The sequence below is a fragment of the Arachis ipaensis genome, chromosome B10 (assembly GCF_000816755.2).
Source record: "Arachis ipaensis cultivar K30076 chromosome B10, Araip1.1, whole genome shotgun sequence".
Taxonomy (NCBI): domain Eukaryota; kingdom Viridiplantae; phylum Streptophyta; class Magnoliopsida; order Fabales; family Fabaceae; genus Arachis; species Arachis ipaensis.
This window is the reverse complement of record NC_029794.2, coordinates 21,771,226-21,780,770: the sequence shown is the minus strand read 5'-3', so window position 1 is coordinate 21,780,770 and position 9,545 is coordinate 21,771,226. Positions and strand designations below refer to the sequence as shown.

Below are 9,545 nucleotides of genomic sequence, written 5' to 3'. Positions count from 1 at the left end.
ACATATTTCACGTGTCACAAATCCGTAAGTACACACCGGATACGACTCATGTGTTAGAGCTCGAATCAATTGAGTTGAAGGAGATCTTGACTTTTCAGGTCACACCAGTGAGGATTGATGACACTAGTGTGGAGAAGCTAAATGAAAAAGAAGTTCTGTTGGTGAAGGTAGCCTGGAAGAGAGCTAGAATGGAAGAGCACACTTGGGAGTTAGAGTTAGAGATGTGGAAGGATTATCCCGAGATATTCTCAGGTAATTCATAAATTTTGGGGACAAAATTTCTAATTTGGTGGGGAGAATGTAAGAACCGAAAGCTATTAACCATTTAATCAAAATAAAATAATAAATTAATTGTCCGGAATAGGTTCGAAAATTTAGACATCTTAATTTAAAAATTTAAAGGTGAGATTTCAATTCAGTGAATTTTTTCGAGTGGAAAAATGTAATTTTCTACGAAAAATTGCATAAAAACGCGAACTGGTAAATCAGCTGATAGTACCAGCTTAAGTCTGTCCAGTACAGCGAGTGAGAAAATAAAAACAGTAGAAAAACATAGAAAAAATATTTAGAATTTGAAAATCGGGTGCTAATTCTAAAGGTTTTGTCCCAAAGTTAGGCCAAACGAATCTAAAATGCTAAGCGGTTGGACCGGGCCCAAATTGGGCCCAAGCACAACATATATAAGAGTGTAAATGAAGCCATTTAGCTCATTAAACACACACACATTCAGATGCTAAGATGAGAGTGAAGGGAGAAGAGTGAACCCCATTAACACTATTCATCACCTCCTTCATTTGCTCATAACTTGAGCTACGGTGCTCCGATTTGCATATCGTTTGCGGTCACGCGTAGCTCTTGCTGAGCCCGTCATTTCTAGCTAAACAATGTGGTAAGAAATTCACATTTTCTTTCCCAGTTCTCTGCCCTAATAATTTCGTGATTTTAGGTTTAGTTATTGAGTATATTCTTTGATTTTGGTTATTTAGGGGTGATCTAGCATTGGATTATTGTTAGATTTTGCTCCTAATACTGTCAGATAAGGTAAATCACTTTAAAACACTTGTAGATTAGTGATTTTGTGAACCGTAGGATTGATTTTGGTATATTGCATGGTACTAAATTAAATTTGGTGATTATTGGAGTTGGTTTTGGCATTTGGATTGACTTTGGTGGCTGAAACTTTGTGAAAGCTTGTTTGGAATTATTTTTGGTGAATTGTGCGTGTTAAAAATTGGCCAAGGTATGGTTTCGGTTTTCTTTAGTTAATAAATAATGTTTCATGAAACTTAGGCTAGTGGACCTTAGGATAGGATTGAATTGATATAGGTTGTTGATGATTATTGTTGAGTGATGATAAATGTTGAGAATTTTGATGTTGATGATGATTGTTGTTGATTATTGAGATTAGTAAAGATTGATGATGATATAAAGATGAATAATGATTGTGATGAGTTGAATTTGTGCAAAATTGTTGATTTGTATGCTTGAATTGGGAATCATTGGATTTATTTATGAGTGGAGAAGACGGAATTTTGGGTAAAATAGGTGTGAAATTAGTTGAAAGGAATTGGAGGAGAAATTGTAGTGTGTAGTAGTATTTTCATGATGATTTTGGGTATTGTTGATTTGGTTTGAATTGGAATTTCGGAAAACTAGAGAACTTTGCAAGTTTTGATAAAATCTTATTTTTGATGAACTTTAACGAGCTATAACTTGGCCTTCGAATCTTCAATTTTAACGAAACTTAATTTAAATTAAAGTTGGGTCCAAGAGGTTTAAGACATTTGAAGAACGGATGTAAAATATTTTAAAACGAAAAACTTATGCGCGTTTGAAGTTTGATACGAAAATCTGAATTCTGAAGCAAACAACATTTTTCAAATGTTTTTCGGCATGCGTATGCGGACAATGCACGTGACGCGAGGATTGGCTGTTGCCAAGCACTCTTCCGTACACAGACACTGGCATAAGTATGTGAGTATGGCATTTTTACAGGCTTGCGTACGCGGCATGTTGCACGTGGCGTGAGCCACCCGTTCAATTTTGAGGACTCGCGTACGCGAATGGAGCATGCATACGCAACTTTGCCATATTTTAACCCATGCATATGTGGACAGGGGCGTGCATACGTATGACCCCTGTTTTGCTGAAAGCTTTTTTTTTACATTTTAACTATTTTCCTAACTTTCTAAACTTCTTTAATTACTCTTTAAGATTTCTAGCTAGTGATTTGGCTTGGAGACTAAAGAGGAAGATATGGGTAACTTGATTAAATATTTCTTTTGTTTATGAGTTTAGGAGATGGTGACTTCCGCTTGGGAAGTACTATGGATGGAATAGTTAAGTGAATTGGCGGAGTGCTATATTGACGATGAATTTGAGAATTGAGAACTGATGATGGTTTTGATGAGTTTGGAACTTGGAAATTAATGATTGTGGTTGATGAGATTGATCAGATGAGTATTAATAGACTTATGCTATATGAGCAGTGATAACTGAGATTTATTATATATTATTGATATACTTAGATTGATGAGTTGCTATGCGCCAGGCAAGGACGGTGGTTAATCCTGCTTGTCGAAGTTGCGGCGCCAGCGTAAGGACGATGGTTAATCCCGCTTACGTTGAGATGTGAGGTCTGAGACAGAGTATGCCGCTCACATCCTTTTGAGTCGCAAGAGTGTGTCGGGCACTATATTCTTGGATAGTGTACTAGGAACTATATCCCTGGGATACCAATTATTCGTGACCGAAAGGCGACATCTCAAGGGGATGTGTCGGGTTGGCAGTTGAACCGACAAGTGATATCACGGCCAATAGGATAGGCATTCATCATGTGCATCCTCTATTTATTTGCTTGCTTTGCCTAATTGCATCTTTTGCCTAAATGTATAGCATACTTGCTTGCTTCCTGAATTACTTGCTGTAAATGTATATTACCTGTGTTTTACTTGCTTGCATTTATCTGTGTTTTCTGCTGGGATTGAGGAGGCTCGGTAGGAGGTGGGGATGGGATCGCATGGAGGATAGGTTAGCGAAGGCTGTGGGACAGTGGTGATCTGTTAGAATTAGAAACCCCATAAGATAGATAACCATTTTATGGTTTAAGTTCATTTTAAGTTGAATCTTTATATTTCGGTTTGGAGTTCTAGGATTGCCTTTGGCGTCCCGAAACCTTATATCTTATCTATTGGACACTGTTACCATACTGAGAACCTCCGGTTCTCATACTATATGTTGTTGTTTTTTTCAGATGCAAGTCGCAATCGACCTCGGTGAGTTTTGCGGGATGGTGACAGAGCAGAGGATCGCTTGTTATCTTTTGTATTTTAGTTATTTCAATGTAATATCTTTCTCACTTTTGTATATTGCACTTGTTGCCTTAGAGGCTTACTTTGAGAGACAGGATGTTGCTGCGGATCATGAGGGGGTCCGGCACCCAAGAGCTTATCCACGTACTCCTATGACAGATACTAGTGCCAAGTCTGGAAGTCACGGAGGCACCCACCCACTGGCTCCCTGTTTGTGCGTAACACGAGGTGATACGCAACGTTTTGCAGAGTGATGGTGCACTCACCCCATGGCAAGTGGAAAGTACAAGTCTCCGGACGCCAGGGTTCCACGAATGCAGTAATTAGGGAGTTGTCAAACACAAAGTCTCTAAGTTGCACCATGTCGCCGAACCCATTCTCCCTCAGATAAGGGGATGATGGTGTCTGGTAGGGGTGTTCAAAACCGAACCAGACTGAACAAAACCGGCCAACCAAACCGAAAAAACTGAGAACCGAATAAATCGAAAACCGAAAAACCAAAAAAATCATATTTTGCTATTTTTTATGCGGTTTGGTTCGGTTTTCAGTTTTGATACTAAAAATCCTAACCGAACCGAACCGAACCGGTCAACTAAAACCAATAAAAAACCATTCCCCCCAACCCCAAACGGCCCAAGCCCAACCCATCAGATAACCTAACTCTTATTCTCCTAACCTAGCGCAGCCAAGAAACCCATTACCCCCCTTCCACTCCCAGTTCCGTGAATCAGCGCCTCCCATTCCTGCAAACCAGTGCCTCACAGCAACGCCTCCCAGCAGCGCCGGACCAGCCACCCAGTAGCGCTAGACCAGCCCCTCCCAGCACGCAGCACCTCCCAACACCGAACACCAGATATGGAGGATCCAAGTCAGGTATTAATTTGAATTATTTATGTTTCATGTTCAGTGAATTTTCGTTTGAATTTCTGGTAATTGTTAAATAATTTTATTTTGTTTGAATTTATGCTTTTGTTTGAATAACTTCTGTTCTTTGTTCAGTGTAATTTTGCTTTTGTTTGAATAATTTCTATTCTTTGTTCAGTGTAATTTTTTTGAATTTATACTTTTGTTTGAATAATTTTTGTTCTATGTTCAGTGTATTTTTGTTTGAATTTCTGGTAATTGTTAATAATTTTATTTTGTTTGAATTTCTGCTTCTGTTTGAATAATTTCTGTTCTATGTTCATTGTTCATTGTTCATTGTTCATTGTTCAGTGTTTCTGGGTTCTCTCACTCAGCGCCACGATCATCAGTTCAACCCACTCCCAGCACCTCCCAATCTCCCACTCAGCCTTCCTCCCAAGTCAATATGGACCCCGAGCCACCGATTCAGGTAATTTGAACTATTTGTTGTTTACTGGTGCATTGTTGATTTATTGCTGCTTGCTGTTTACTGGTGGGTGCATTGTTGATTTGATGAATTATTTTATTGTTGGTTTTGTTGCTGGCTTGCTAAAATCCAATGCTAAACCGTTCAAACTATATAGCTTGATTATGCATGATTAGGTAGAAGCTAAGTTGGGGATATGTATCCCACATATTGAGTATATGAAGTTTGTTATGTATCTATTTGAACATAATTTTAATATACAGAACATGGATGCTTTATGTTGTTTTCCTAACTCGTATTCTTTCACTGCAGATCTTCAATCTGCTTATTTGGGTTAAAGATCTCTGTTATTCTCAATCATGGCAACTAGTAAGCAATCATATATGCCTTCCCTACTTTAGTCTTCATTACTTGAACTCGTTTTTGTTTTTTTGAGATAAGATATTGAATGTATATTATTTCCTTGCAGGACTACAATTTGAGAATAATTGTAAAATTGGAGTGTTTTCTAAACTTACTAATGCCGATTGTTTGGTTGCCATAGGAGGATATGAAAACTTCTACAGGTTTTTATTCTTTTTGGATTAGTAATGAATTTAATTTTAGCTTATTTAAAATTGTCTTCAAATGGTTTGTTTTTTTTAAAATGGTTCTAATTTTAACTTATTTAAAATGCCCTTATTGTGTTTTGCTTCAGTTCTTACTTCTGAGTTCAAGTTTATATTTCTTTGATTTTCATGTTTATTAAGTATGGACATTTTAGCATAGGTGTATTGTGGTACTGTAATACTTTAATACAAACAAATAAAAAAATGTAACATTAATTTTAGCTATACTTTTTAAGTGTTATCATCAAAATATATAATCACCATGAGTCCATAATTATTGGAATAATAACTACCATAAAATTCACTTTAAAATATATATATATTAATTACATAAATTAAATCCTCTTACATTTAAATTTTTGCAGGAGTGTATTTGCCAAAGCTACGTGAGAAGCACAAGACAAACCCTCACCGTGCCATGGATGAGCTAATGAGCTCAGGAGAAGCAACCCCAAGACCTATTTTTAATCTCTTTTAAGAAATTTCATCAGCATCTGCCCCTTCTCCATAGTGATCATCATCATCCTTTTTCAATCTTTTCTTCAAGAGATGGTACAAATTTTAATGGGTTGGGTTCAGATTTAAACATTGGTGTTGGTATAGAGTTTAACATTAAGTATGTAACTAGTTATATATGTGTTATCCAAATTTGTGAAATTTTGGAAATATTGTTGGTCCTCTTTTTGAGAGAGATGATATAAACTTCGATACAATAAGAAAAGTGTTATTTCAGTTTGTCGATTTCAATGTTATGACTTTGCATAATAGTATGGTAGAATTTTTTGGATTTGATTGAAAAAACCAAACAAACCGAACCAAACCAAACCGATTTTAATTGGTTTGGTTTGGTTCGGATGACCTTGATAAAAAAACCGAACCAAACCGAATCGCACTTTAATTAGACAATTGGATCGGATGGCTTTTCCTTCAAAAACCGAACCAAACCGCACCGCGAACACCCCTAGTGTCTGGTGGTGCAATGTGTGACTCATCCGCCTAGGTAGTAGCAGGCGAGGCCTCTGTTTAAAAAAAAACTTTTAAACAACTTGAATTTCAAACTAAGTTATCTAGCATATTCAAATTTGGTATAAAAAAAATATAAAATTTGACTTAGATAAACAACACACCATAATAAATAGGATAAACACTAATTACGAGGTATTTTTTATTTATTTAAAAAAATGCCTAACAACACAGTGAACCAATAAATTAAATTAAATTAAATAGTAAATTAATTTTTACTATTGAAATCACTAACTTGAGAAAATTCAGGAGACAATCTTCATTCTTTACATTGTTAAACGATAATCTGTACAGGCGAGGCTACACTCGACCTCTTTTAAAGTGTTTAAACAGGTCAGAAGCCAATCTTGCTCTAACCGAGGTTCATGAAAGAATTTGCAGCACATATATAGGAGCATGGAGCTTATCCTCCAAAATTCTCCGAGCAGGATTTTTCTAGCTGAATTTACACAAAGACTACCATCAAAAGGTGAAAACTCGCAAAAACTGTCAGAAACACGCTCCAATAATACATATGCTAGCCGAGTTATTACACCACTCCAAGGTAAGCTGACCATTCTATCAATGGGAGATTGATATCCTCATACCTTTTCCTACTGCATCAGGATAGGTAAAATTCTTAGTTGTAGCAATTGACTACTTTTCCAAATGGATTGAGGCACAACCTTTGGCCAAAATCACATTCCAACAAATAGTTTCCTTTATTTGGAAGCATATTATACGCAGATTTAGTATACCTCATCATATCATTACTGACAATGGTCGCCAGTTTGTCGACCAGAAATTCACATCTTTTTTGCAAAACCTAAACATAAAACAACATTTTTCTTCAGTTGAACATCAGCAAACAAACGGATTAGGTAAAGCAGCTAATAAGGTCGTCCTACACGCCTTAAGAAAGAAACTGGATAATGCAAAAGGCCTTTGGGCTGACCTTATTCCAGAAATCCTATGGGGTTATAACACCACTACACACTCTACTACCAAAGAATCCTCATTCTGACTAGTCTACAGATCTGAAGCAATGATTCCTTTGGAGATCTCTCAATCCTCACTAAGAACACAAGCAACAGATCATGATGAAGCTCGGCGACTGGAACTAGATTTAATCGAAGAAGTCCGAGATATAGCCTCTGTCCATCATTGAGCAATGCAACAAAACATAGCTCAAAGGTACAATTAGAAAGTTCATCCTCGCTCATTTCAAGTTGGAGACTTAGTACTTAGAAAGACCGAACAAGCCAGACAACCTCCATCCCATGGAAAGCTTGCCACTAATTGGGAGAGGCCATTCAGAATCGTCGACGTCCTCGAAAAAGGAGCTTATAAGCTCGAATCATTAGATGGTACAATAGTACTTAGTTCTTGGAATATTTCTTCTTTAAATAAATATTATAGCTAAAAGACAGGGACAGGCTTGTACTCTTTTTTCTACTCACAAGATTTTTCCCAAAAAAGGATTTTGCTTGGAGAGATTTTAACGAGGCAAGCCGACCTGCACCTTTGTAATCAAAGGTCATATAATAAATCATTGCAGCAAATAAAGAGCCGACCTATATCTACTATCTACTTTCTCAAAACCTAGATCTACTTACAACTTTTACTGATCATATCTACTCTTTCAATACATATCACGATTAAATACAAATCCAACTATACCATAATCAGATTTACACCAACTACCTTCCAAACTATGACTATCAATAGTCAACAAATCTCAATCAAATACCAACACTTATCCATTCGAGATAATTGTTCAAATTTAAGTCGCATCATTTCCACATGTGCAACCAATCTAAACAAACCAACCAATCAAATACCAACACTCATTTTCCTTTTTTTTTAACAGCTCCACATCCTTATCACGACTACTCTTCTCCAGCTTGAACTCCTCATCTTTTTCAGCTAACTTTTTTTCCAAATCAAGAATCACAATTTCCTTCAATTTCAAATCTTCCTTAAGACCTACAGTTTCATCCTTTTTCAGTAATAATTTCCTATGCCTCTTCTCCTGACTTCGACCTATACTTGCCAGGCAGAAACCCAAAACCTACAACAAGAGGAAAAGATAAATATACACCGAGAACCACTAAGACAATTATTAGACAAAGATAACTATTTTTTACTTGAAAATATTGGTCAATACTCACATCCCCGACCTCCTCAATCAGTGCAACGTCAGATGATGGTTGCACCACCTCATTAGCAACCACATTAAAAGGATAGCTCTTCTTCCAAACCGAGGAACCATCCCTATCCTCGGCAAAGACATGCAGCTTCTCTTACTTATCCACAAAGGTTGTTAGTTCTTCCAGAGGGATATCCTTCCACCCTCTCAGTCATATCATCAACCAAATTGATCATATCGGCTTTTCTTTTCTTAAACACAAAGCTCTTATTTTTAGGAGGCGGTTGGTTAACCTCACCCTCTCCATCCACCTTCTCAAGGTTAGAAGAAGACCCTTCAAAATTTTTAGATTTAAGCGGAGCTCTCAAGATTGCAGCTGACACCCCAGGATATTTTCCACCTGCAAACCGAGCAAAAATCATTAAACAAACAACTAAAACTAACAATTTATTAAACAAACAGCACAGCTAGCTCTCACCAAGATAGTTCACCACAAAGGCTCTATCATTTTCCCACGGAAGCAAATCAAAAACAGATATCAAGTTCGACCTATCAACAACCTCAATAAGGTATGCAATTATACACTCATTGATCGGACTTATAGCTTCTAGACCCAAAATTTGTTGTGGTTCAGAACACCAAAACAAGAAAAACTTCTCCCCTAAATGCTCGTCAAGATAAAAAGGAAAATCCTCCTCAACACACTTCACTTTCAAAAATATTTCCTTAAAGTTTTTGAATGACGATTTATAAAGCTTAAAAATTGCAGAACGAGGCAAACTATTTAAATTTACCCAAACCCCCTTCGCCTGGAACAATGAGAAAAATAGTTCTAAAGAAGGCTTTATTTCCAGAAAATCCATTAATATTTGAAAACACCTCAAAAAACCCCAACCATTAGGGTGCAGCTGGAGTGACGCACAATTCAACTATTTTAAAATACTACATTCAAAATCTATGAACAGAAACTCCTCCAACACACAACTGTACATATAAAAATACTGAAAATGACTGTATTTATGAAAAACACGATCATCCCTTATGCATGGCAGCAACCCCACTTGAAACCCAAACTTCACTATTTTCAACACATTTATCTCACCCACATTGTCCCTATCAGTAAAAAGAGAAGCCCGAATCTTTAC

General features: G+C 36.8%; 1 long non-coding RNA gene across 1 annotated transcript in view; it reads right to left on the bottom strand.

Annotated features, from left to right (window-relative positions):
• Nucleotides 1-5,606, bottom strand: part of LOC110267486 — a 16,780-nt gene extending 11,174 nt beyond the window's left edge. The window contains exon 1 of the long non-coding RNA XR_002355200.1: nucleotides 5,432-5,606. This is a non-coding gene — a long non-coding RNA (uncharacterized LOC110267486). The remainder of the gene's footprint in view (nucleotides 1-5,431) is intronic.